The 26,828-nt window shown below is 44.9% G+C and overlaps 1 protein-coding gene and 1 pseudogene across 9 annotated transcripts in view; both read right to left on the bottom strand.

Moving 5' to 3' along the window:
• The window catches only part of ADRA1B (adrenoceptor alpha 1B), a 627,213-nt gene that overhangs the window by 226,356 nt on the left and 374,029 nt on the right, over positions 1-26,828 (bottom strand). The window lies entirely within an intron of this gene.
• On the bottom strand, positions 2,836-3,711 carry LOC109551900 (large ribosomal subunit protein uL30m-like; annotated as a pseudogene).

Here is a 26,828-nt window from a genome sequence, read left to right as displayed (position 1 = left end):
TTGCATATCAGGCACTAGGGAGACAATGGTGTACAAAACGCGAGGTCTCTATTCTTATAAAGTCTTCTTGGGAAGTATATACGTTAAATAATACATAGATATAGATTATAGTAAGATCTTTGAAGAAAAAGAACATGATGTCTAGTCAGAGAAATAACAAGGTAGAAGTAATTTAGAGGGAGATGGTGCTCAGGCAAAGTCTTTGAGGAGTCATGCAGGTTGAAAGCTGAAGGCTACATTGCAGTTAGCAGGATGGAAAGTGCGGGTGCCGGGTGGGTGGGGAGCATTTCAAGCATAAGGACCAGCACATGCAAAGACCATGAGATGGTCAAGTCTGATGAACGAGAATAACTAAAAGTAAGTGCATCTGGATGAAACACAGAGATCAAGGATGAGATGAGGTAGGACTAGGATAAGGACTAGGATTGCTGGCCTAGGAAAAAATCCAGGTTGTACCCCAGGAGGACTGGGGAGCCACTGCAATATTTTTAAGTACGGGAGTGATGAGGTATGATTTATTTGATGAAGATTGCCCTGGCTATTTTGAGGAAAATGGATTTGAGCTGGGATAGGGCAAGAGTTAAGGAAACCTGATACAAAGTGGTTATGATGATCCAGCTGAAAGATGATGGTAGCCTGAAGGACAGAAATGGCAATGGAGATGGAAAGAGGTGATGAATCAGAAATATTAAGGAGGAAAAGCATCAGTAGGATTTGGTGATGGACCAGATTGGAGCGGAAGGGAAGGGAAGGAATCAATAATGACACCCACATTTCTGACTTGAACAACCAAGTGGTCATGTGTGGATCCACAGTCACTAATTTGCCACAGCCACTATAACAACGTATCACAAACCAGTGGCTTAAACAAGAGAACTTTATTACGTCACAGTTCTGGAGGCTAGAAGTCTGAGATCAAGGTGTTGGCAGAGTTGGTTCTTTCTGAGGGTTGTGAGAAAGAATCTGTTCCATGCCTCTCCCCCAGCTTCTGGTGGTTTGCTGGCAATCTTTGGCATTCCTTGGCTTGTAGATGCTTCACCCCACTCTCTGCCTTCATCTTTACGTGGTGCTTTCCCTCTGGGCATGACTCTATGTCCAAACTTCCCCTTTTTATAAGAATACCAGTCATATTGGATTAGGGCCCACTCTGATGACCTCATCTTACTTACCTGCTTACATTCCCAGTGACGCTTTCCAAATAAGGTCACATTCTGGGGTACTGGGAGTTAGGGCTTCAACGTGTGTTTTGGGGGAAGATGCAATTTGACCCAAATAGTCACATAGCATCTCTGGGCCTGTTTTTTCACCTGCAGACCGGGGACAAAAATACCTCACAGAGCTCTTATGAGGAATAAACAAGAAGATATGTTTAACATGCCAAGAATAGTATTTGAAACATAACGGAATTGAGGAATTGTTAGTCCCTTTCTGCTCCGTTGTCTAACCCAGATAGAATGGGGAACTTCAGATCAGAAGGGAGGAAAATCCATTAGGGAGGCCTCCTGGGGCACTTGGGGGTCTCAAAGTGCCCCCTAAATCATGCTCTGTTGGTGAATACCTCCAAAACAGGGCAGGCTTGATTCCCTGGGACTAGGCCAGCCAAGAGTTGGAGGAATGACTGAGACTCGACTACTCTGGCCAGGGAAAGAGCACTGGCCTGGGAGTTGGATGCCTGAGTTCTAATGACTGTGTGAGTAACCTTGGGCGGGCATCTGCCTCCTCTGGGCCTGAGATTTCTATTCAAATTATCAGGCACTATTTATTTGTTGGCTGAACACATGTTGAATGAGTAAGTCACAGAGCACTTGCTGTGTGGCAGGCCCTGTGATAGATGGTTTATATCCATGCTCTAATTTAATGCTATCAAGAGCCCCATGAGATTTCATAGGTGGGGAGCCTTGGCCTTAGAGAGGTCCATCACTTGTCTAAGCTGACACTAGGTCTGTCCTCCCTTACCATCTGGGTTCTGAACTTCCCTGTTCCCAGGCTTTAATAGTTCAACATTCCATACATTCCCGCCAACATTCTCATGCTTCTTCCTCTGCCTCTGATGCCCCATGGATGAGGCTGGACCCTGGTACAGCTACAGGCACGTGACACCAGGGGGACCCGGAATGCGGCTGTTGCATAGTTTCCCAGCCTTGCCCAGGGAAGCCCATTAAACATGAAAGGAGCAATTACAAGCTGCAATCAAAGGCACATGAATCAGAGATTCCTTCCCTTTAAATATTTTGACTCACTTGCCACTTATTTGACTTCTAATCTACATTTTTGTCTCTGTCATTCTGAAACAGATTTCGAAAGGGATAGGAGAAGTGGGCATGGAGATGGAAGTTTCTCTTTCTGAACAGTTAGCTAGGATTGTTTACTGCAGGCTGATTTTTACCCTTAGGTAATTTCGGGCTTCCTTCTTGTTGGCTCCAATAATATTAATTCTGATTTCTTCTGCCAATATTTGGGCTGTCCCTGTAATGATGAGGAATTGTGTGGTGATTCAGAGGCAGCAGCTGTGGCAGTGTCATTTGAATATTAGAACCTGAAATTTGCTCAGATGGGGTCCCTAGTATAGGATATGGCTTTGATGGGTATATGATCCTCATGGTGCTTTCTTTCATAATGGATGGAGGAAAGGTACAAATGACAGTAAGAAAAGGACAACCACTTGGGTCTGACCTAGAGTACATCAAGAGCTCAGATCTGCAAAGGGAAGGTAAACCAATCAGGAACTTGCCTTTTTTTTGTGTGTGTGTATTTAAAATATATTTTAATAGAAACACTTTCTCACCATCTTTAAATAAAGATGGTTTGCATTTTTTAATCTGAAATGCTCTGGCATTAGGACTTAATTGCTCCCTGGTCCACAGGGTTTAGATGCCATGCACTACTAATTCTCCAGTGTTCATGAGGCAGGCATTACGCATGTCCTCCTTTGCTGCAAGTCCTTGTGGCAACTTCAGGGACTTGATTCTTTTTTTGTTTGTCTGTTTGTTTCTAACAGCTTTATTGAGGTATAATAGACATACAACAAAATGCACACACTTGAAAAGCATATGGTGCTAAGTTTGACATACGTATACACCCATGAATCCATCACCTCAACGGGGACTTGATTCTTTTCAAATGTTCAACCACTTTCTTTTTTGCCTTCACTGAAGGGATATTCTTGTGAACCTGAGGAATAGGTGCTTTTTCTAATCCAAGCATCTTTATTGTAACCTTTTTCCCAAATGGATGTCTTTTCCTAGTTCTTAGTCTGGTAACAATATGCAGTTTATGAAGGTGCTTTGGATCCCCACCATATTTTTCATGGTCTGCAGGTGAAGGCTGAAAAACTTTATCTGGAATTCTTGACCTGGTAAATTTGTGATGAATCAAATCTGTACAGATGAGAGGCTCTATACCTTTTGTCACTGTTTGCAGTCTGCCTGCTGGCCGCTGACCTACCGAGTGCAAAATCCCTGCAGTGAATATGGTGATTATTCTCTTTATAGGCCACTGAGGGAAAGCCAAGCAAAAGACGGACCTTGCCTTTGTAATACTAACAATAGTAACCACCTTTTGAGAGTTTGCTAAGGTAGGTACTGTCATCACCCCCATTTTGTATATATAAAAAAAAAAATGAGGCTCACTGAGGATATATAATCCCAACTCACTCCTTTGGAAAATGGCAGACTTGGGATCCAATCTCCAATCCAACTGTCTAAACTATAGCTCTTATACACTTGACCACTATACCTACAAACCCAGACTTGCAAAGTAAAGTCATCTAAGGTCCCAGGACTGCTGATGGGCATCTTGGGAAAACAGCCCTGCCCAAACCACAGCCATTCACAGGGCTTATGATGAACCATCACTGTACTCAATACACACTTAAATGCATTATTTCATTTAATTCTCACAATGTTCCTAATGAAGTAGGTACTATTATCATTCCCATTTTATAGGTGAAGAAACTTGGGTTCAGAAAAAAAGAAGTGACATCCTTGTGCCATGCCACTAGTAAATGGTACAGCTGTATTTTATTTTACTTTCATTATTCTCCTCTCAACATCAATGACTCAGAAACTTTTTACCAGCTGGAGATTTAAATTGGGGGCATTTTTATGAATCTAAAAGCAATGTTCTTTTATAAGAAAGCATTTGCCGTCTTCTCCTCTGTAGGAATATATTCTGAGTGAGTCTTTCTTTAGCATCTTAAACCCACATGGCCCTAATAATCATCCATTTCCTGGGCAGCTACAGAGCTTTTTGCTAACTCTAATTCTCTTCCCTTCAGGGCTCAGATCACATCATTCTGTCCTCAGATCCTGTGAGGACTGGCAAATCCAGGTGGCTCAAATGGAGCCCTTTCTAGTGTCCTCTGCTCACCTGAACCCCAGGCCTTTCCCTCTTTTGAACAACCTTCCTCCACACCAAACTGCCATCTACCCCCTTCCACCTTCCCTCTCTGACTCTCACTTATGCCCTCCATCCCAAACGTCCTAGTCTCCGTTCTTCCTCCTGTAAATAGTTTTTAATGGTGCACTGGAAAGAACCTCATGGTCCCTTAAAATCATAGTCAGATTATTGCATTCTTGCCTGGGGCGGGTCTCTTATTCCTTTCCAAAGGAGCTGAGAAATACAGAAAAGAAAAATGGCGAAACACGCTGTGTGATTATGGATAAAAGGAAAGGTCAGCACAATCATTTCCTGATATACATGGTAAAACCTCGACTAAATGAAAACAGCAGAGTGTGGAATTCTGGGTAAAGGAATTTTCTGGCTATTTCAGGATTAATCCTCTACAGTCTGCTTTCCTGCTTCTGTCAGAGTAGCATGCCAGACAAAATGACCCTCTGTGGACTGAGGATTTTATACAGTCCTGACATCGTTGTTCTGGGCAGCCACGGCTTCCACAGTTCCTCAGGCAGACCCAAGCCTGCAATTCCCCTCCCCTTGTGAGACAGGCTACATCTAAAGAATTTCGTCTTCTCTCTTCATTCCTGGCAACTGGAGATTTTCTTTCCTGATTTTCAGCCAATACATTTTGTGAAAAATTAAAAATAATATTTAGCTTGGTATTTCTAATGTTGAGGGTGCAGGGCTTCCTGCCTCTGTTCACTCTGCCATCTTCACGGGGACTGAAGTTGACCCCGTGTCTCCCGGCATCTAGTGCTCAGCCATCAGGCCATTAACAATGGGGGAGAGCTCTCTTATTTGCCAAGATCTGTCCACTAGCCTATGTCACTGAGGTGAATCGGGAGGAGAAGGAAGGCACCTACTACTTACTTCTTTTAATCCTTACAGAAAACCAGAGACACAGGCATTTATTATCTACAACTTTAAAGCCTGGGGAAACAGAGGTTTGAAGAGGTTAAGCTGTCCAAGGTCAGTGAGGAAGTGGCTAAGAGAGGATTTGAATTTAGGATTCTCTGCCTTCAGTGCAGTTGCTTTTCCCACTAGCCTCCACTGGCTGGGATACAGTCCAAATCTGGAAAACTAATTCCTCCCAATTCGTAGCAGTCCTTCTTCCCTTAGGCGGTGGCCTTGTGCAAGGGTGGGCTATTGGGTGCCTGGCAAAGGTACATTCTGGAGGCCTCATCCTCCTGTAAGCTCTAACTGCACCTACACGGTCATGGAATGGCCTCATCGAGAGCATCCCTCCCTTTCCTGACCTCTTCCACCTGCCCTCCTCCCTCCCCAGCAAATAAACTTTCCTTTAGTAAGGTCAGCTGGGGAGCCATTTTCTTATAATCTCTGATGTGAGTTCATTTCCCAAACCAGTGATGCCTGGCTATGCAGCTTGGCCAAATCTGGTAACATTTCTGAATTTCATTTACCTCCTTGTATATAGGGACTCATAATTCCTCACAGTAATATACAGTGTCCCAAGAACATTACCATTCCTGTGGTTTTATTTTGTTTCCAGGAAGTTAAATTAATAGTACTTTTTTTTAAATGCTCACAGTTATTGAGCACTGAAGTGCCAGGGGCCAAATCTGTTTATATACATGTTCTCATTTATCCTCACAACTCTTCTATAGAGTATGCATTTCATTATTTCCATTTTGCGGACTAGGAAACTAAGATTAAGTAACTCATCCAAAGTCACATACCCAAGAAGTGAATGAGACCGTCTGAATTAACAGCTCAAATACGTGACTTCTATCTTACGTGACTTCTATATTCTGATCTTTATTAGATTATAAAGTGTTCTTTCCATTTTTCAGGTGTCAAGAGATATGTTTAAATTCACACATCAGCAGAATGAGGAGTAGATCTGGCCTGGGGCTTAGCTTTCTGGATGGGGCTTTTGTGACACAATCACATGGTCTCATAAGGATGTGGAGACTCGGAAATTTGGTGACTCCATGAAACGAACTGTGTTTGGATGAAGCCTCTAGGCACAGCCTCCTCCCTGCCAAGGTCTGGAGGCTGCCTGAGGTCTTTCCTCAAGCAGCCGGCCCTCCCTGTCCACTGCTCTCTAAGTGAGCTCGCTGGCTCTGTGCCCATGCCCAGGCCTGGGACTTACACCGTGGGCTGCCCTCACACCCCTGGGGGGCCTCCCACCGCCTCCCGAGCCTGGACTGTGGCCTGAGGACCTGGCTCCCCGAGAAGGCATTGCTCCCTTCTGGCAAGGTGCCAACTGTGGGTGGGTTGGGCTAAGCCCAGGGCAAGGGAGGAACGAGTAGAGAGACAGCTTGATTCTGTGCCCTGAGAGATGCTTGGGGGAGTGTGAATCCCAGTGACCAGCCCCAGAAGCTTGCAGGGATTTTAAATTCCTGAGTTGGCCCTGAATAACCCCCTGCTGGATCTGCAGATGTTTCCATTGCCAAAAGGCCCAAGGATGACCCAAGTCCTCTCCCACGGAGACCTCCCATCCCTGAGCCCCCTGGATGTATACACTGGGGCCCTCCACACAAGGACAGTGTGCCTCACTCACGGAGGTCAACTGAGGCTGGAAGGACAGCTGGGGTCAACAACACCCAACTCCCAAGGGTTGATGGTTTTGTTTTATGCTTCAACTCCCCCTCCTCCCCTCTTCCTCCAACTTCTTATCTCTTTTCTCTTCTCTCCCATCACAGAGCCAACACATTCTGGGTTCAAACACCAGTTCCACTTATAATCAGTCATGTGTCTTTTGGAAAACTACTTAACCTCTCCGTGGCTCAGCTTTTTTTACCTGGAAAATAAGGATGATAAAATCTTTGCCATTTCTAAGAATTGGAAATAGAGTGTGCTAAATGCCAAATACTTGATAAATGGTAATATGATAATAACTTAGTATTACTATTATGCAGTGTGGTAAGGAAATTAGCTAAAGGGATTTCACTGTATCTCCAAGTATACCTACCAGGTGTCTATAACATTACAGCTCAAGACTTTTAGGAATAAGCCCTTAATCAAGGTTCAAAGCCTTTTAAGAATAAAAATATGGGCATTACAGCTACGGAAAACTTTGCAGAGACTGCATGAGGATCAATTGCACATGTCACCCTCTGTGTGCACAGATTTTTCTGTTCCTTCGGGTCTCTCAAGGTCCTCAGATACAAGTTCTTTTATCTGTCACTGCACAACACACACACACTTACAGACCACTCCCACTTTGGGTCCTTCAATCTTGAAGAGAGCAGAATAATGAACTATAAGTTCACTGCTCAAGAGAGAGCAAGAAATCTGCTGTGATGTTGGATGGGCTCAGCATACCTGTCAGCAGAAGACCCTATGGCTGATGAAGCTGACCACGGGAAAGGCAGTCCTTGGGAAAGAATGGTGTCAAAAGTCTCTCGCAGATAGTTTACTGTCCCAGATTAGAGTCTACCCCACATCATGCCAAGCCCTCTCTTCTCCAACCAAATGGCTCTCTGTGTGTCACACGCTAGGAACAGATAACCAGATCTAACAGATAACCAGATCTAAACTGGGAGATCAGAAGGCTAGCTCTCCAAACTGGGAGACTTTTGCAGGGTCGGGGGAGGGTGCTAAAGCATCAAGTGCAGGAGGCAACAAACAGACTGCATGTTCTTAATGTTCAAGACTAATTATTCACTAGAGTAAAAAACGCAAGAGATAGAAAGAAAACAAGCCTCTGATCTAAAATATCTAAAACTGAAATCCTTCCCCTGAAGAAGCACACATCTGGAATTCATTTTCTACTGCAGCAAGCCATGGACTAGCTCTCCACCAGAACCCTGCCCAGCCACTGCACGACGGCGACTGAATGCAGGCTGTGCTGCATGGGGGGCTGATAGAATTTTTCGCAGATAAATATTCCTGCCAAAGTTAGTTTTCAAGCCACGGGTCATAAATATACAGTATTCCAGCAAAAAAGTACAGAATGTCCTCCTGGGGTTGACAAGCAAATAGTTTTATAAATAACCCTCTTGACACGTGCAAGATGTTAACATTTTTGAGGTTTTGGGTAGGGGCAGACGCAGATTTAATTGCTCGATTCAGACTGGAGCCACTCTGGACTTGGACGTTAGGGGGCCTATGGCAATGTTTTTCTTGGTTTGAGAGAGTTTATGTTGCTTGTCAGCACTGAGGACAAAGGCTGCTTCTCAGAAAATTCTGGGCCAGTGTGCTGCACAGGTGAGTCTGACCAGATCTGTAAGCGAGGGGACCTGCACTGGGGCGTCAAATAAATTGCAATCCCTTATGTAGGAGGAGGGCTAGGCTGAGCCACAGTGTTGACTGTTGTAGAGGCACTGAGTGCCCAGCCCAGGCAATGTGTACAGGAAAGAAGGAAAACGTTCCAAAGAAGCCTCATATTTTGATAGTAATTTTATTTTCTTTTTTAACAGCAAATTTTGGGCAGATCCTGGAGTGGGCCAGATAAACACTGAGTCTAGGGGGATTTTAGTATCAGAAACACCATTGGATCTTAAATTAGTGCGTGGGACAGATTGGGGTTTGTCAAATACGCTTTTCATACTGACCCTAACACATTGCTAGATTTCCCACCTCTGAAGTCCACTGGGGTCCAGCCTATTCACATGCAGAGTGTTATCTGGACTTAATGAGGACATTACACTCCTGAGCATCTCTCAATGTCATTTATATGGTGCTTTAAAGTTTTCCAAGCCCTCTCACATCCACAATTGCAACTGAACCCCAGAGTAGCCCTGTGAGATAAACAGGGCAGGCACTACAATTCCCGTTTTACAGATGGAAATGCAGAAGCCAGGTGAAAGGAAGAAAATTGCCCAGGGATCCCAGATAGTAAACGGCAGAACAAGGATTCACATTTAGGCCCTTGGCCTCTTGAAGCTCTGTCAACAAACTGCTTGGTTTATCAGACATGCTAGGAAAGCAGAGAGCAGGGCCAGAAGGAAATGAGCACTAGGACAGCAAGGTTTTGATGAGGGACAATAAGAGGAAGGCTCATGCTGGGGACTCTGTTCTGATGGGAAGCCCACAGTGTCCGACTTTCATTACACCTTAACCAGGAGTTGGGAAGATAACTAGTCACATCAGTAACCTCTCGCTCCAACTCTGTGGCTGAAGCTGGTGACAGATACAACATCGCCATGATGTTCTGAGGTGTGAGAAGGGCCTTTGCAGCTCTCAATTACAATACATCGACAGACTGCACGGCAACCTGATTCTGCAGGTAGTTCTGAATTTGCCGGTGAAGACAGGAGCTTCCTAAATTTTTAAAAGCAGAATAAGAAATCTCTCCTTCCTCTCACTTACTAGGCATACTGGGTTTCTGTACATTGACTAAAAGGTCTAAATCAGTTCGCAATGAATGTTAAGATAAAGATAATAGTAGTAATCACTGTCATCTAACAGCTGAGCCAGGCTGCAGTGCCTCAGTTAAGCACTTGACATACATACCCAATTTATTGAGTGGGCTGAACTCAAGGGAGGTACAACCAAGCAGTGGATGTCTTTTGCCTTCCAAACGCTGCATCCCCAATGCTCCGCAGACTCCCGCCCAGCCCCTTGATGACATCTTGGACAGTTCCATCTGCTGCTTTCTCATCAGTTTAAGTTATGAAAACAAGTTCTGTTTTGTTTGTTCACACTCAATTCAGGTATTAAATGGTCCCCTTGAGGTGAGATCAGAACTTCAATATCCCATCTCATTCACACTCCGCCTCCCCCCCTCCCCCACCGCCAACCTCTCCAACTCTAACTACAGGGACCTGCAGTGGGGATTTTGTGGGGGACTGTAATCTCTTTTATCACTTAACTTTCTTTCCTGTCCCTGTGACTGGCTGGCTTTTTCAGAGTCAGGGTAGAGGAGGGGATTAAGGGAAAAGGGACCCTCTTACAGGGCTGCTGGAATCAGTTATCAGTGCCCTCTCTGGCAGGTGCCTGCTTGGTGGCCTCATGGGCACACTTGGAGATTCTCAGAGGCTCTGGTTGTACACTCAGGCTGACCTCTTGTGACATTCTTAGCTCCTGTTCTGGTTGTCTGTGCTAGAGCATCTTATTGCTGGGGGCCCATCATGAGGGCTCAGGCTCTGCTGGCTTCTGCAGCATCCCCTTGGCCCATGGGAAACTCATGCATTCTTGCCTTAGCAACGGGTAGGCTGTTGTCTACCAAGTCCTATCTCCTGGCCCCAGTGTGGTGTGTATCACCACCCAACCTCCTGTCTTTTGTAGACCAGCCTCTGTGGTCACGAATGTCACCAAAAGCATGCCATGCTATCCCAGGAGTCCTCCCACTGTTCTTGGCCCTAGCCCCAAAACAGCACTGGATCCTGCGATCCTGCACCCTTTGTGAAGATGCGGCCAGGTGTAAGTGCCTGCCTCAGCTTCTTCTAGGCATCCCCAATCTCTGTGAATGTTTCTCTTGGCTGCACTCCCACCTCCAACACATTTGGGTTTTGAAGGGACACTCCTGAGCTGGGGAGGGGACAGCCAACAAAATCCCTTTCTAGACTCTTCCAACACCCTTTGAACCTCCAATCTTCTTTACCATTGCTGGTTCATGGGGTTATTTTGCTGAAATGGTTCTGCTCTCCTATTTTTTAAATTAAATCTGCCCCAGGGAACTAGCACCCCTGTTTAGCATATGGGAGTACTTACCGTTTATTGTATTCTGTGTGGGAGATATAACTGAATTTTAGAGACAACAGGAGGAATTTAAATTTAACATCCTATCTATATACCTAAACCTTACAAAAACACATGCCAGCTAGCTCTAATTATTCCTAGAGCTAGGAATGCTAAACACGGGGACACTGAGGCTCGGAGAGTTCAGCGAGTTGCCAAACCACACACAGCAAGGCAGTGGACTGGGTCTCTCTCTGGTCTGTCTGACCCCAAAGCCAGTGCTCTTAACATGGAACGTGAGGATGGTGAGGAAGTCATTAGCCAAAAAGTCTGCAGACACAGCTAAAGACAGAAGTGGGAAGGACAAATCTCAAACCTGTGTCCTGTTTATACTTGTTTTCTTTCAAATAATTGTCATGTGTTAGTCCAAACAACGGTATCCCAAAGCCTTGATTTTGGTTGTCTATAAGCCTTGATTTCGGTTGTCTATAAGCAATGGTGGGGCAGTTAAACTTGTGAAAACTCAATCACGCTGGCCTCAATTGACAAGCACAAATGGCTGTGACGAAGGTGAGGGAGCCAAGTGCAAATAACAATGCCATTAGAGTCGACAGCCAAAGTGCGATTAAAGAATGTGCTAACCAGAGTTCCCTGTGTGATGTCAGTCCTCTCACCATCTCCTGCTTGTAGTCAAATGAATAATTATACTCAACCTGCGAACACGGATTTTCCCTTTCAAAATGCATTCACATCTGTGACCGCTTTTTTTTTTTCCATTGGAGTATGGATGCTTTACAATGTTGTGTTAGTTTCTACTGTACAGCAAAGTGAATCAGCTATACGTATACAAGTACCCCCCCTTTTTTGGATTTCTTTCCCATTTAGGTCACTGCAGAGCATTAAGTAGAGTTTCCTGTGATATACAGTAGGTTCTCATTAGTTATCTATTTTATACATAGTATCAAAAGTGTATATATATATCAATCCCCATCTCCCAATTAAACCCACCCCTCCCTTCCCCCTTGGTATCCATACGTTTGTTCTCTACATCTGTGTCTCTATTTCTGCTTTGCAAATAAGATCATCTACACCAGCAGTCCCCACACTTTTTGGCACCAGGGACCAGTTTCATGGAAGACAATTCTTCCATGGGTGGAGGGGTGGGGGGGAGATGGTGCAGATGGTAATGCGAGTGATAGAGGGGGTGATTCAGGCAGTAACACGAGCCATGGGGAGTGCCAGGTGAAGCTTTGCTTGCTTGTCCACCACTCACCTCCTGTTGTGCGGCCTGGGGGTTGGGGACCCCTGCTCTATACCATTTTTTTACATTCCACATACACATGTTAGTATACAATATTTGTTCTCTTTCTGACTTACTTCACTCTGTATGACAGTCTCTAGGTCCATCTACGTCTCTACAAATGACCCAATTTCATTCCTTTTCATGGCTGAGTAATATTCCATTGTATATATGTACCATATCTTCTTTATCCATTCCTCTGTTGATGGGTATTTAGGTTGCTTCCATGTCCTGGCTATTGTAAATAGTGCTGCAGTGAACATTGGGACCGCTTTTAACGTGGCCCCTGCAATACGGCAGTTGGAGCCGGGATTGCATTATTGTCCGGTTGTCACATAAGAAAGCTGAGACCTGTGAAGATGAAGACATCCCAAGTGCCCCCAGCAGGTGAATGGCAGGGTAAGGACTGGAGTCTTTTGCTCAAGTGACACTCTTCAACAGTATATTCAAAGAGGCCTCAAGGAAAGCAACTGTCCTTGGCTGCCTATGAAGCTGCATTCCTGCCAGCTGCTTCTGTGGGCACAGGGGAGAACCCTTTCCACCTGCCTGAGTCTTGCTTTTGTTCCACCTTGCTGTCTGCACCCTCATGGTATACATTCATTTCCATGCATTTTTTTATTTTTCAGGAGAAAACAGAAGGCAAATCAAAGGGCTAAAAACACAGGGACAAACTTGATCCTGTCCTATGTATCTTCAGGGGACCCACAGACCCTGCCTCCTGAATTCCCTACCCCTCTGTCCGAGGGAAGCACCGGGATGAACAATAACTTCAGTAATAACTCCTGTCTGTTGAGCACTTACTTTGTGTTAGGTATGGTGCTCAGTGTCTTACAAGCGCTTTTTCCTTCCCTTCAGGTCCGTAGTGTCTGCTCTAAAATTTTGAGGCCAGGTGTGTTTCCGAAATCAGTTTTTTAGTTGTTAGAAAGCTAAATGGTACACCTGCCATATGTTATTCTAAGCCCAGCAGCATCTGCAGCAGTGTTTAATTATCAAACCCATTCATATTTCTGTGATGAAACACAGAAATAGTCATAAGAGGCATAAAATAAAAGCTGTAAACAGCCTCATGTCAATATATGTCAGCTTTTCCTGCCAGGTCACAGTATGCCAAACAGTGAAGAAACTTACAGTTTCAGAGCTCTTTGGATTGTGGAATCACAGATGACAAATGGTGGATCTGTATTATTATGCTCATTTTATAGATTAGATACAGATGTTCAGAGAGTTTCCATAACTCGCCCAAACCACAGAGCTGCTGAGGAGCAGAACTTGGATACCAACCCAGGCCTCCCAATTCTAGCACCTGCTCATCAACCTCCACATAGAACATTTGTCTGTGGAAGCAATTGACAGACACTTCCACCAACAAGCAGCTGTAATTTCCATTCATCAAGGGCAGGGGCAGTAGAACCTTTGCAATCTCTTAATCCAGTTTTAAGAATAATCTACCATGTCTGGACACTGATCTAAAATCCTTGCTACTAAGGGATGGTCCATGAACCAGCAATATAGGCATCATTGGGAGCTTGTTGGAAATGCAAGATCTCAGGCCTCATCCAAGACCTTTGAATCACAAATACATGCTAACAAGCTCCCTTAGTAGTTTGCTGGCACAGCCTAGTTTAAGCAGCTCTGGCCTAAAACTCTTTTTTTGTATGATCTCATTTAATCCTCACAATAACCCCATAAGGTAGGTGCTATTGTCATCCACCTTATACAGCTAAGGAAAGTGAGGTCCAGAGAGGTTAATAACTTGCCCAAGGTCACACAACTGGTAGGTTCCAGACATGAATGCGGGTTGGCCTGACTCCAGGGCCCAGGCTGTTCACTACTACACTGTCCTTTTTCTTGCAGGCAGGAAGTGAGGCTCAGGGACATTGGATAAGGCTGCTCCTCTTGATTAGTAAAGACAGAGATGAAAATCAAATTGCAAATTGGTGGCTCCAAGGAGACTTCCCTCCACTGTCCCCATCCGCCCTCCCTCAGCTCCTTTATCTGACTACAGTAGTTGGCAGAGTTGTTTACACCTTTTCTCATTCTCTTCCTCCTGGACACATGGTATATCTTCACTTCCTTATCCCACTTCAACACAAGCAGGGCCATGTGACTTGCACTGGCCAATGAAACGTGAGTGAAGGTGCTATGCATCATTTCCAGGCTGGTGCATTCAGTTGTCAGTGCCCAACAGGGCAGCAACCCCTGACCCCTGTAGTGATCCTGGAAGCACTCGGGGAGATGAAGCCTTTATCAGCCTGGGTCCCTGACTGCTTACAAGGAGCAGAGCCCCTACTAAACCCACACTGGACAGACAACAGGAATGAGAAACAAACCATTGTGCTTTGAAGCCTCTGAGATTTGAGGGGTTGTTTGTTACCCTGGCATAACCTAGCTTATCCTGGCTGATCCTCTGACTCATCTTCCTCTGCTCTGGAGGGACTGATTTACGCTGTAGGAATGCCAGCCAGCAGCTCTGTGTGTGGGAAAAATGTACCTGTTTTTAGGTACCCAAGCTAATAACCTCTTTCTCCTTATTTCTTGTGAGAGTTCGTCTCCTTCTCCTCCTTTCTTTCTTGGTGCCAAATTTATTTCTGATTTGTTTTCCTTGTTGAACCTCTACAACTCCTTATTTTCCAAGGCTATTTTTAGTGGCTCCACTCTACCCTGAAGGAAATAGTTCACATCTTGGTGCCCAGGGCTTTTTTAGCTCCTTTTAATGGGAGAGGATAGTACATATCAACAATTCTTTTAGCCACCATGTCATTTCCCCAAGAGGCTCAGAGAAGAACACAATGTCTCCATCAGATGAGTTGTGGTTATTAGTCGCCAAACTCCTCACTGTACATAGTTCTCTCTGGTACAAATGAGATATTAACTTTCCATTGCCTCTTTCCTTTTGGAGGTTAAGCCTATGTTCCTTCTACCTGGTGATTTCCTAGTCCTACTGAATCAGTCTTTGGGAGTGGGGCTCAAAAATCTATGCCTTCTATAAACTCCTTGAGAGATTTATCTACAGACAATTTGGGGACAGGTGTTTGGGAGGCTTTGGGTTGACTACGTATCCTACTTACTGAGCCACATATGTTTGTTGGAACTCATCCTTGCTCATCTGGAAGTCATCATTGATTAGAAATATAATTAAAAACAACATTCCCCATGAATGTTTATAGCAACTTTATTCATACTTGCCAAAACGTGGAAACAATCAAGATGTCCTTCACCAGGTGAACGGATCAATAAACTGTGATACACCCAGACAATGGAATATTACTCAGTGCCAAAAAGAAATGAGCTATCCAGACATGAAAAGACATGGAGAAACTTAAATGCATGTTACTAAGTGAAAGACGCCAATCAGAAAAGGCTACATACTGTATGATTCCCATTATATGACATTGTGGAAAAGGCAAAACTATGGAGACAGTGAAAGGATAAGTAGTTGCCAGGGGTCACAGGGGATGGAGGGATGAACAGGTGGAGCACAGAGAATATTTAGGGCAGTGAAACTCTTCTGCATGATACTGTAATGGTGGGTACATGTCAGTATACATTTGTCAAAACCCACAGAATATACAACACCAAGAATGAGCCCTAACGTAAACTACAGACTTTGATGATAAGGATGTATTCATGCAGGTTCATCAACTGTAGCAACTGTTCACTCTGGTGCAGGATGTTGATAGTGGGGGAGGATGGGCATTTGGGGGGATGGGGGTATTCGGAAACCCTGTGTTTCTGTTCAACTTCGCTGTGAACCAAAAACTGCTCTAAAAAACAACGTCTATTAAAAAAATAATAATATTCTCTTTCATGCTTCTGGAGGAAATTGTGTCCCTGTGAGCAAAGCTGAGGGGAGAAGTTGAAACTCCACTTCTATGGATTTGCCATTTTCAGTGTCTTCCATCTTATCAGGAAGGCCGGTCAGGATAAAAAAGAAGCATCAGAGTGTAGCTGGGATCATGTGAGGAAGAGCTTAGGCCATGGACTGGATAACAAGAATGAGCAAGGCCCTGCTTGCAGCAAGTTGTGACCCATTTCTTGTCCAGCAATTTTCAGCCAGACTGCTAAGTTCTGTCATTTCCAGGGGGTGTTGGGAAAAGTATGGCTCTATATCCTCTGTATTTCTTCTGTGGGGGGAGGCAGGGTCATGATGGCTTACAGAGACTAGGTAGGAAGCTAGGGGGAATCAGGCAAAAGGGCAGCATGTATTGAAGGAACATCTGGAGGAGAGAAATCCAAGCAGACCACGGACGAGGAGTCAAGAAATATATGGAATTTGGAAGGTAGGAGATCAGAAGCCAGGGAAATAGACTGGGTAATGGATAGGAGAAAGGAGCACCTGACCAGTGAGAAAGCCTCTTATCAGCTTTCTTCTACAGGGGAGCCGTGTGAAATGGAGACAGCCACCCTGGGGTACAGTGGTGGCTGCCATGGTGAAGAACAAGTAGGGTAACCTCCCTGTACAGGGAGGGAAGTGCTCAGAGTCAAGGATGCTACTGGCTCATCACTGGAACATGTAACAACGGGCTTAACCACTTTTTACAAAGTCCTCCAAAATCAGCCACTGAACTGAGGGTCTCCCCTCCATGGGAAGGAGAAGAAACTGGTTAAGAGACAAAGACACGTGTCTCTATTAGACCACGACTCTATCTTGTGCTTATTATCCCCAAAGAAATCCTTTCCTCTTAGTTCCAGTTCTGTTTAAGTTAACTAGCCATCAAAACCTTTCCCTTTGAGAGTTTGTGAATATTTTAACAGAACATCTGTTGACACTTAGTAAAAACAAAAGGATCAGCCTCCTTATGAATAGCTGTGAAAACGTAATTGACACTTGAGCTTACATGTCACAAAGGAAGCTGAAATTTGCCAGGCTCATGTTTAGATAGTAGAAGCACACTAATGGTAACAGCAGTAGTAGTTGTTGTAATAATAGCAATAATAAAAAGATGTTAGTAACTGATGAACCGCTCTACTATGGTTCAGAGATTTGTGGCTGGGCAGGTCTGGATGGAGCCAATTATCTGGACTTTCCTGTGCTTTTCCAGCTTTCTTTCCTCTGTGTTATAATCCACCTTCAGCATAGGATCTGGTATAATTTACACTACCATGTTAAAAAATGTGATTATCAATGTGATGCCTGTTTTAGGGGAGGTAGTCTCTAAATCTTTTTTTTTTTTTTTTCTAAATCTTATTTTAACGTGGAAAGAAAGCTTTCAGTTTGCTGATGTTGGACTTTAAGGTTGAGGGAGTTGGGGTTAGAGGCAGTATTTGGGTGGGTGCAGCCTGGGTGATACTGGGGCTTGTTAGGGGTTCTCCCACAGTCCTTGAAACTGTACTTTACATTAACAAGTGAAAACCTTTGCAAGCTGTAAAGGATCACTAGATGCCAAAACAAATTATTTTTCTTAGTACAGGTGACCAAGAGCAGATGCTGACACCAGGGTAAGACCAGAAGGAACTGGAAGAGTGATGGCCGAAAGGTGAATAACTAACAATTTCAAAGTATTAGAGTGCAGCAGTTAAGAAACAGCTGTTCTCTATAGCCACCAAAGCCAGAAAAGTAAGTACTAATGAGTGCAGGAGGAGAAAGTTAAGAAAGATATAGAACAATACTAACTACAGGAGGGGGTGGGAAGTAGGACTCATTCATGCAGTCATTCAGCAAGCATTTATTAAGCACCTACTACGCAGCAAGAACTGGGCTAGGTGTTGGGAGTATAAAGGCCAAAGCCTCTGCCTTCAAGTGCTCACAGAATCATGAGCTCGCCTGACTGTAAAGCTCCTAAGGGCAGGAGCACAGCAGTCCAGTCACTACATCCCAGATATATGTCTTCCTCCTAGAAGATACCTCATAGATATTCCTTGCATGAACAGCTGAACTAAGATTGAACCAGTAGGCAAGACAAGGAAGTCATTAGGTATCACAGAATCTTTTCTCTGGCCTGCAGCTGATGTATTTCTGCCTGAAGGCAGGAGGCTGGCTGACAGAGCTCTATATTCAACTGAAGCCTCCACTTATCTTTAGGCCTGATTCCCTGGAGTGCTGTTTTTGGAGAACATTGCCCAGTCTTTGGAAAAAGCTAAGTTTAACAAGTCAGACCTGAAACTTCACCAACCCTCCAAGTTGAGTTCTTGGGCTGAGCATTTATATTTAATTGTATGTTGTCACCAGTCATCTGCTGCTCCAAGAACACAGAATGCTGCTTCCAGAGCAGATACCATTTTTGGAGCTGCACTTCTTGAATCTTGACAACTGGAGTCAAAACAGCGCCTGGCAGCGTGAATGACAACTGCACATCGGCGAGCGGCTGGAGTCACTCAACTCTGAGAAAGATCTGGAAAGCTTCCACCTCCCTGCCTGCCTCAATGCAAAGAGCTGGGCTAAGCATGGTTGCCATGAAATAACTCACACACCATTTGCATCTGGCTGGACATCTAATGGGTAGAGGTGGCAGCTTTGTCTGTGAATCCCAGCCTTCTCCCTTCTGTGTATCCTAAGCCGTCCCTGATCCCCTTGAAGCCCACTGGAAGACACCCACACAAAGGCCTTTCTGCCTACATGAGCTCCTCCCTGTTGCTTTGCCTTCCTTTTTTCTAACATCTCAATAAACCCTTCTCATCTCATATTTATCAAATGCAATCACAAAGGGACCACTTAATTAACAGGCTGCCATTGTGTGGAAGATGACTTGGAAGCTTAAAGCCATTTAAGAAACCTCATGCTGTTCCTGACGACAAAAACAGTGGGACGCACCATCTGGGAGGGAGCTTCCGCCGAAACAGATGCCAGTGTTTCCATGATTAAGAACCTAATATTATAACATCATAGTATGTGGTGCCATTTGGTTAGGAGAGACAGCCTTGTGAGCGAGTGTTCTCAGGTCTCGCCTGCTTGGATGCAGCCAAATCATTCAACACCACAATATTTGCTCTGGCAAGGTGCCCCGGTTTATACGGATCTTGTTATCTATTCCCTAATAGACCCTATGTGGGGCTGAGCACACTGAAAAAGCTCAATTAAAACTTGCTGAGGCATTTGTTGGCTGTGACTAGCATACACTGAGGTTATTATGGTCATTCTGTGCTATGATGGTGACTACAGGTGAATTAAGAGTTTCAACAGTTTGTTTCAAGGCTGATTGATTTTTGACATGAGGACCAGAAATTTGTTTCAGAATAAAGTGCCAGACTTGGCCTTCTATCATCCTTAATCCTATCTCAAATTATTTTATCGTTTAACTTATTTTATTGAGCACCTACTACCTTATTTTATTGAGCACCTACTATGTGCCCGGCATTGTGCTGGGCTCCACAGGACAATAAAAAATAATAAATACGATGTAGATGCTGCCTATGAGAACTGAAAAAGCTTATATGATCCCTTGAAAATATAACTGCTGGTACTTCCCCTATTTATCCAAGAAACAAATTTTCATCATGGAAAATTAAGAAAACACAGTCAAGCAAAAATTAAACAATAAAAATTACCCATAACCCTTAGAGATAAGCTTCTGAGAGCAAACTCTTTGTACTTTTCCTTCCAGTCTTTTTTTCTGCATTATGTTCTATGCAGGCAGTTCCTGCATTGCTTCTCTTTCAGGCCATTCTTTGTTTCATCTCTATACTGCTGATGACTTGCCCTTACGGGGAAAGCCTTTTCATGTCCCTTCTGGCTATCCAAGTCCTACTTTATACTAACTTCTGGCCCCGTCTTCTGGGAGACTAATCTCATTCCCATTAGAAAGATCAGGGGTTACAGAGACTGTTGTTTGGGTCTTCGACTTAGCAAACTGTGGAGGAGGGCAAATCACTTAACTTATTTGAACCTCAGGTTTCTCATCAAGACACTGGAGATTAGAAACTGGCAGAGTTATTGTCAAAGTTAAACGAGGTCAGAGGAATAAAGAATGAAGTCAGTAAGTGATGTGTCTCTATTTCCTCTCTGGTTCTCTGCACACCCAGAGCACTTGGGGTGTGTCGCCCACAATTTCGCCCATGTTATACGCACTTCACGACCTCTACTGTTGCTAGGACACACTCCCCAGTTGTTATGGTGGTTCATAAGACCCTGCTGCTCCACAGCCTCATTTTGTCCCAAGCTCCCCCTCATTCTCCATCCCAGTCACCCTTCCCTCCCTTCTCTGTCTTGTTACCTATTTCTCTTTCAGACCCTGGCTCAGTTGTAACACCATTAATACTCTTGCCTGGGCTCTCCAGAATGGAATAATCCTCTCCCGCCTTTTCATGGCACCACATAACTATTCGTGGGTCTTATTCATTTATTTGGGTCTTTTTTTTTAATTAATTAATTTATTTATTTATTTTGGGCTGTGTTGGGTCTTCATTTCTGTGCGAGGGCTTTCTCTAGTTGTGGCGAGTGGGGGCCACTCCTCATTGCGGTGCGCAGGCCTCTCACTATCGTGGCCTCTTTTGTTGCGGAGCACAGGCTCCAGACGCGCAGGCTCAGTAGTTGTGGCTCATGGGCCGAGCTGCTCCGTGGCATGTGGGATCCTCCCGGACCAGGGCTCGAACCCGTGTCTCCTGCATTGGCAGGCAGACTCTCAACCACTGCGCCACCAGGGAAGCCCCTATTTGGGTCTTTTTTTACATTAATATTTTCTCTTCCAGAATTAGTCTCCATGAGTGTAGCCCACGTCCTTTTTTGTTCTCCACTGGATTTCTAATGCCTAACACAGAAACTGCCACATAGTAGGTGCTCCATACATACTGCTGAAGACTTAAGCAATTCTGTTTTCTAGTTAGTTGCTGGCACCAACGGATGGTAGCCTCTTAAGGAACAGGGCTGTGTCTTCTGCTTTCATGGTGTCATTGTGGGCTACTTCATCCACACCATAGACCCCACACACATTCAGGCCTAGAAGTATCATGCTGCATTAGCCCTGGTTCTGTGACTCTCTCTCTGGCCTTTCCAGAAGGTCTGTAAAGAGCTGGATGAGGTTCTATGTCATCCATCCCGCTTCCAAGATGATTCCTCTTGCTCTCTCCCCTTCCCCTTTCAACAGAAAGTCTATCAACCAGGCACAGCCTAAATGCCTCCTCCACCATGTAGCCTTCTATGGTATCCCTTTCCCATCAGCATGGCATTTTTTTCCTGCCCTCTTTGGCACAAATAGAAATGATATCAATCTGCTCCTCATAAAAGAAGCTGGCTGTGTGCCGAGTTGTTAGCTCTTTTGCCCTCTGGCTAAGTCCCAAGTCCTTAGCAAGTTTCCCTTCCCCACCTGGCTCTTACTTCCTGTTTCTCAACACTCTTGCTTCTTTGCTCTCATCTTTGCAGGTATACTGAATGCTTTCCAGTTCTTCAAACCCAGCATGATCTCTCACATTTCTGGGCTTAGGCACACGCTGTTCTCTCTTACTGAAACTCTCTTCCCACCTCCTGTCCATATGCCTAACTTCCAATTATCCTCCAAGACTTGGCATCAAGTTTGCTTCACCAGGAAAGCTCCCTTGATTGCCTGGGTTAGGCTGGTTGCTCCCTCTCTGTGTTGTGTCCCTGAGGGCAGAAGCCAGTCAGGGTTACCTTGCTCACCTGGAGCATAGTAGGTGCTGAATAACTACTTGGTGGATGAACAGATGAATGAATTAAGGCTGCCACAGTCACCTTTGTAACCGTCATTCTGTCCCCTCTGCCACTGAGCTCTGCACAGAGTAGGGCTCAGAAATGTTTGTGGAGTAGAAAGGGATGGAATTGAGTTCCCCCAGGTAAACACTTGTGGAAATGGCACAGAAAGAGCATCCGTGAGCTCCCCGCAGCGGGGTCCAAGCTCATCCATCTCAGTGCCACCAGCACAGGCCTGGGCATGCAGCAGGGGTTCCACAGTATCTGTCAAATTACAATTTTACTGAATATATTGAGAGACTTGGTTGTACCAGCTGTGTCATATCTAGCAAGTTCCTTTCTCTCTGGCCTTAGTATCCGATCTGCAAAGGAGAGATAAACAGGTCACCTCCCTTAAGGGCTGTTTTGAGGGTTAAGTGAATTAAGATCAAGAGAGTGCTTAGGAGAACGGAGTGTGAGCCACCTGCCATTTGCCACCTGCCACATGGGGCTCTTTATGCCACAAAGGCTGCCTCTGAGCTCGCAGCAGTAGAACCCAGACTGGGCGGCCAGGCTGAGGCAGGGGAGTTGCTGCCGGCTCTGGGGACTCCCGGGCTCCCTCCCGACCCCGTGCCATGGTCCTAGCCACCGTGCTTTCGAGCCACACCTGGCCGCAGCCCGGCGCCCCGGGCGCCGCCACAGGTCTGCATCCCCGCCCCTGTGCCGCCAGCGCTCGTGGAAGTTTCCGCTGTGAGTCACTGCCCTTTTTTTAGCAGCAGCGCTGGATGTGCATCATAACTCACGGCGGACCCCAGAGAGCCCGCGCCGCGCCGCCGCAGACGTCAATGCAGACGAGCAGGCAAGGGCCAGGCGCTCAGCTGCCGGGTGTGGGGCGAGCGGGTGGGCGGGGCACTGGAGAGGATGGGGGAGGCGATGCCGGCCCATGCCTCTCTGCACTGCCCCGCGGGTCACAGCACCATGGCCTGCGGGTCCTCAGAGCTCCGGGGCAGCCGGGATGCTCGTCAAGGAAGCTCACCCCTCGGGAGCGCCCTGGCAGGGGTCGGTGCTTCGAGGACTCAGGACTGAGGACGGATGGGCTACGGCGATGGAGGGGGAGAAAAGCAGCCTTCTGTGCGTCTGTCCATCTGTCAATCATCCATCCAGTTACCTGCCCAACTACCAGCCTTCCCATCTATCTGGGCCTTCCCCGCACACGAAGTCACTGAAGATTCTTCCTCCCATCCATCCATCCATCCATCCATCCACTCGCTCATCCACCCATCCACCCATTCCATTATTTATCCACCCTTCTGCTCCACCACTCAACCACCTGCCTTCCCAATCAGGCATCTGACATACTAAGTTACCTAAGGTCCTCCCTCCCCACATCCACCCACCAGTAATGCACTCATTTATTTATCTCCCACCAATCTGTCTCCGTCCATATTTCCATCCATCTATCCATCTACCTACTCATCAATTCAAATTAGCATCCACTATACTGGATGCTCAGAATTCAAAGATGATTTGAGCAGCATCTCCACTCTTGCAGAACTCAGAATCAGCGTGGTTTAATGTGCCCCAGGAGAAAAACACTTGCCCTTATTATTCTCAGAATTAAATATGTGTACTAGAATCCTATTACAGCAGGATGCTAATATAATAAAAATAGTAGCTAATATTTATTGAGCATGATTTGCCAGGCAATGTTCTAAACTTTTCACATGCAGTATCTCATTTGATCCTCATACCAACCCTGGAGGTAGGTACTATTATTACACGCAATTTTCAGATGAAAGAAAAGAGGCTCGCAGAAGAAACTTCTGTGGCTACACAACTGTTAAATGACCAAACATTTAGAAACTAAACTCCGACTCTGAAACAAGTACTTCTAGTCGCTTTACTGGCATTTGTTACCTGGGAGAGGTAACACATTAAAAGGAGTTAAGTTGGATCAGCTTTGGTTTTCTTTCCTGTAAAAGTATTTTCAGAGATATTGTATATATTCAGCCTAGTATCCATTTGCAAGGACTAATGTATCTGATAAACTTGTTACTAGCCAAGATTAGAGAATAAGAGTGGGATCCAGGGGAAATGAGACTTATCTATTATTATCCATGCTCATTATAGAACAATTAAAAGTAATTTTTAAAATCTCTTGTGATTCTATTATCTAAAAACCACAGCTGCTAACATTTGGTTTGTGTTCTTTAAAATGTTTGCTATCCATATACACAGATGCATGTGTATATATTTTTCTTTGCAAAAATTGGATATTTATACACATTTTTTAAAAATGTAGTATTTGCCATGGACATCTTTCCAGAGGTTCACCATACTTTTAAGAAATCTATAAAGAGATTTCTTTAATACATACGCTGCCTTCTTGATTGCTGCTCCTCTTGTGCTTATTTTCCTCCTCCCCTCCTCTTTCTGCTTCTTCCCTTCCCCCTCCTTGACACTGGTTAGAGGTCCTAGTTCTAGGCAAAAGAACCCACTCTAGTAAGTTGTAATAGGAGGAGGTTTATTAATAAATAGATCAATAGTGTTTATTACTATTTTTGTTGTTAGGGGATTATTATTAAATAGTTCATACAATTATTGGATGGGCTGAATAGAGGACAACTCTGCAAATCACAGGACAGAAGTGGGCCTCCAACAGAGCTGCAAAATGAGAAACTGCCACTATGGCCACTGACCCTAGAAGCATGCTACCTCTGCTACCATTCACTTGCAAAATTATGTCTCTTAGTCTGTCCTCTCTCCTACATTCAGTTCCAGATCAAAGTCTTGTGCATATACATCTAATGGGCAGAACTTAAACCACATCTGAAGCCTAGCTAAAAGGGAGTCTGTAAAGCATAGATTTTAGCTTTCCAATTTTTGCACACTAGAGTGAGGTTGAAGAGGGCATCGAGTGAGCCAGTCCACAGGACCAGCTATGGGTTATTTTAGTAGAAGAGTTAGTAGGGCTCATCCTGTTGAGCACCCTCATTACCAATATGGAAACTGAGGCCTATGGGGGGGGCTTCCTCATAAGTTTATACTGAAAGATGGCTAGAACCCAGAGTTGAACCAGGATCACGTCATGGGACGTTGAGGACACTGGGGATCTATCATTTCCCTGGGCTCGCGTCGAAGACTTCATATGATTGGATCTACCCTGTATTCCTTTTGTCACCACCCCATCACCATATTACCTGAAAATTCATCCTTAAAATCCCCAGGGTTGTCAGCATCAGGGGAGCCCATGTGTTAAATGATTGTCATAATTGTTGCTGACATCCTCGTTTCCCACCCTCTTTGTTTCTTTGCCAGGCTGATATCATGGGATGTCCATCTGTACAACAACTCCACAAGGTTGGTACTACTTTCCCCATTTTAAAGATGAGAAAACTGAGGATCGGAAAGGTTGATTTAATTCCTGCAGGATAAAACCACTAATAAGCAGTTGAGTTGGGAGTAAAGCCCAGCTGTGCTAACTGCTGATTCTCATGAAGCTCTGCTCTTGTTAAACACATTTATCTGGCAGGCTCACCCCAACCTCTGTCTTTGTGCATGCCTTTCCCTCTCGTTATACAAACTATCCCTTGCATCTAGATTGAACACTTGATCTCTTTCTCTTTGGGGGTGAGGGGGTGGGAGAAGGGCTTATTTATTTTGAATGATAAACAAAAGCATTTGTAAATTGCAACTGCCAACTCAACCATTATGAGATGAAAAAAAAATACCATAGTTGCTCTGTTACAATTTATTTATCAGATATTTATTGAGGGTCTTCTGTGTGTCAGCTACTATGCTAGGCACTGAGATACAAAGTTGAGGATGAATTAGACACAGACCCTGATCTCATGAACAGTGTGTGTTAGTAGGAAAGACAGTAATCAGACAGCTGCAATATAGTAGGACACCTGCTGAGCTATGACAGAGGTACACCAAGCTTGACATGGGAACACAGAGAAAAGGCACCTAACCTAGTCTGGAGGTCAGGTGTATTAGTTATTTATTACCAAAATAATTCTGTATAACAAATCACCCCAAAACTCAGTGGCTTCAACAAGCATTCATTTAGTTCATGAGTCTTTGGGTTAGCTGGCTGGTTCTTCTGGTCTAGGATGGGTTCACTCAAATCTCTGTGGTCAGCTCTAGGTCAGTTAGTTGGTCCAGCTGATCTTGGCTGGGCTCTCTCACACATTTGGGCATGGACTGGCTGTTGGTTGGTCAGTGATGGCCTTGGCTGGGGTCTGCTCTGCTCTAACTCTGCTCTGTTCCAGGTACCTCATCCTCCAACAGGCTAGTCTGGGTAGGCACTCATGGTGAAAGCAGAGAACAAAAAAGTGCAAATGCTTTTGTAGGTTCCTCTTTGTGGGACAACTGTTAAAACCCCATTGCCATTGGCCAAAGCAAGTCACGTTGTCATACTAAGAATCAAAATGTGGGCAAGTAGATTCTACCTCTTAACTGGAGAAGCTATTCAGCCACCTTGTAAAGGGTGAGAATACAGAGAGGAGTGAGGAACTCAGGCCAGTTTTGCCGTCTATCACATCAGGAAGACTTTCTGGAGGAGGTGGTAACTGAGCTAGTTTTAAAGAACGAATTTTCAGGTGAAAAGCTTTCGGGGTGGTGGGAAAGGGTATGCAGGGGAGATGTACCAGCATGTTCAAATGTCCAAATGCCTTATTAGGGAATTGCTAGTGGTTCCATGTGGTTAAAGGCTAAGAGAGCAAGAGGAGGGTATCAGGAGATGAGGTAGGCAGAGGTCAGATCACGCGGGAGCTTACGTTAAGGAGCTTGGATTGTGTACTGGTAGTGGAACTTTATGAGTTTTAGGAGAATTAATGTTTGTGTTTTCAAAAGAAAACTCTGGACAACAATTGGAGACAAGAGTAGCAGTGAAGAGCTTGTGGTAGTAATCCAGATTAGAAGTAATGATGGCTCAAACCAAGGTATCAGTAGTAGAGGTGGAAAGAAGTGAATTTAGTT

The sequence above is a fragment of the Tursiops truncatus genome, chromosome 3 (genome assembly GCF_011762595.2).
Source record: "Tursiops truncatus isolate mTurTru1 chromosome 3, mTurTru1.mat.Y, whole genome shotgun sequence".
In the NCBI taxonomy this organism is placed as follows: domain Eukaryota; kingdom Metazoa; phylum Chordata; class Mammalia; order Artiodactyla; family Delphinidae; genus Tursiops; species Tursiops truncatus.
The sequence above is the reverse complement of the archived record's forward strand: the minus strand, read 5'-3'. Positions and strand labels throughout refer to the sequence as shown.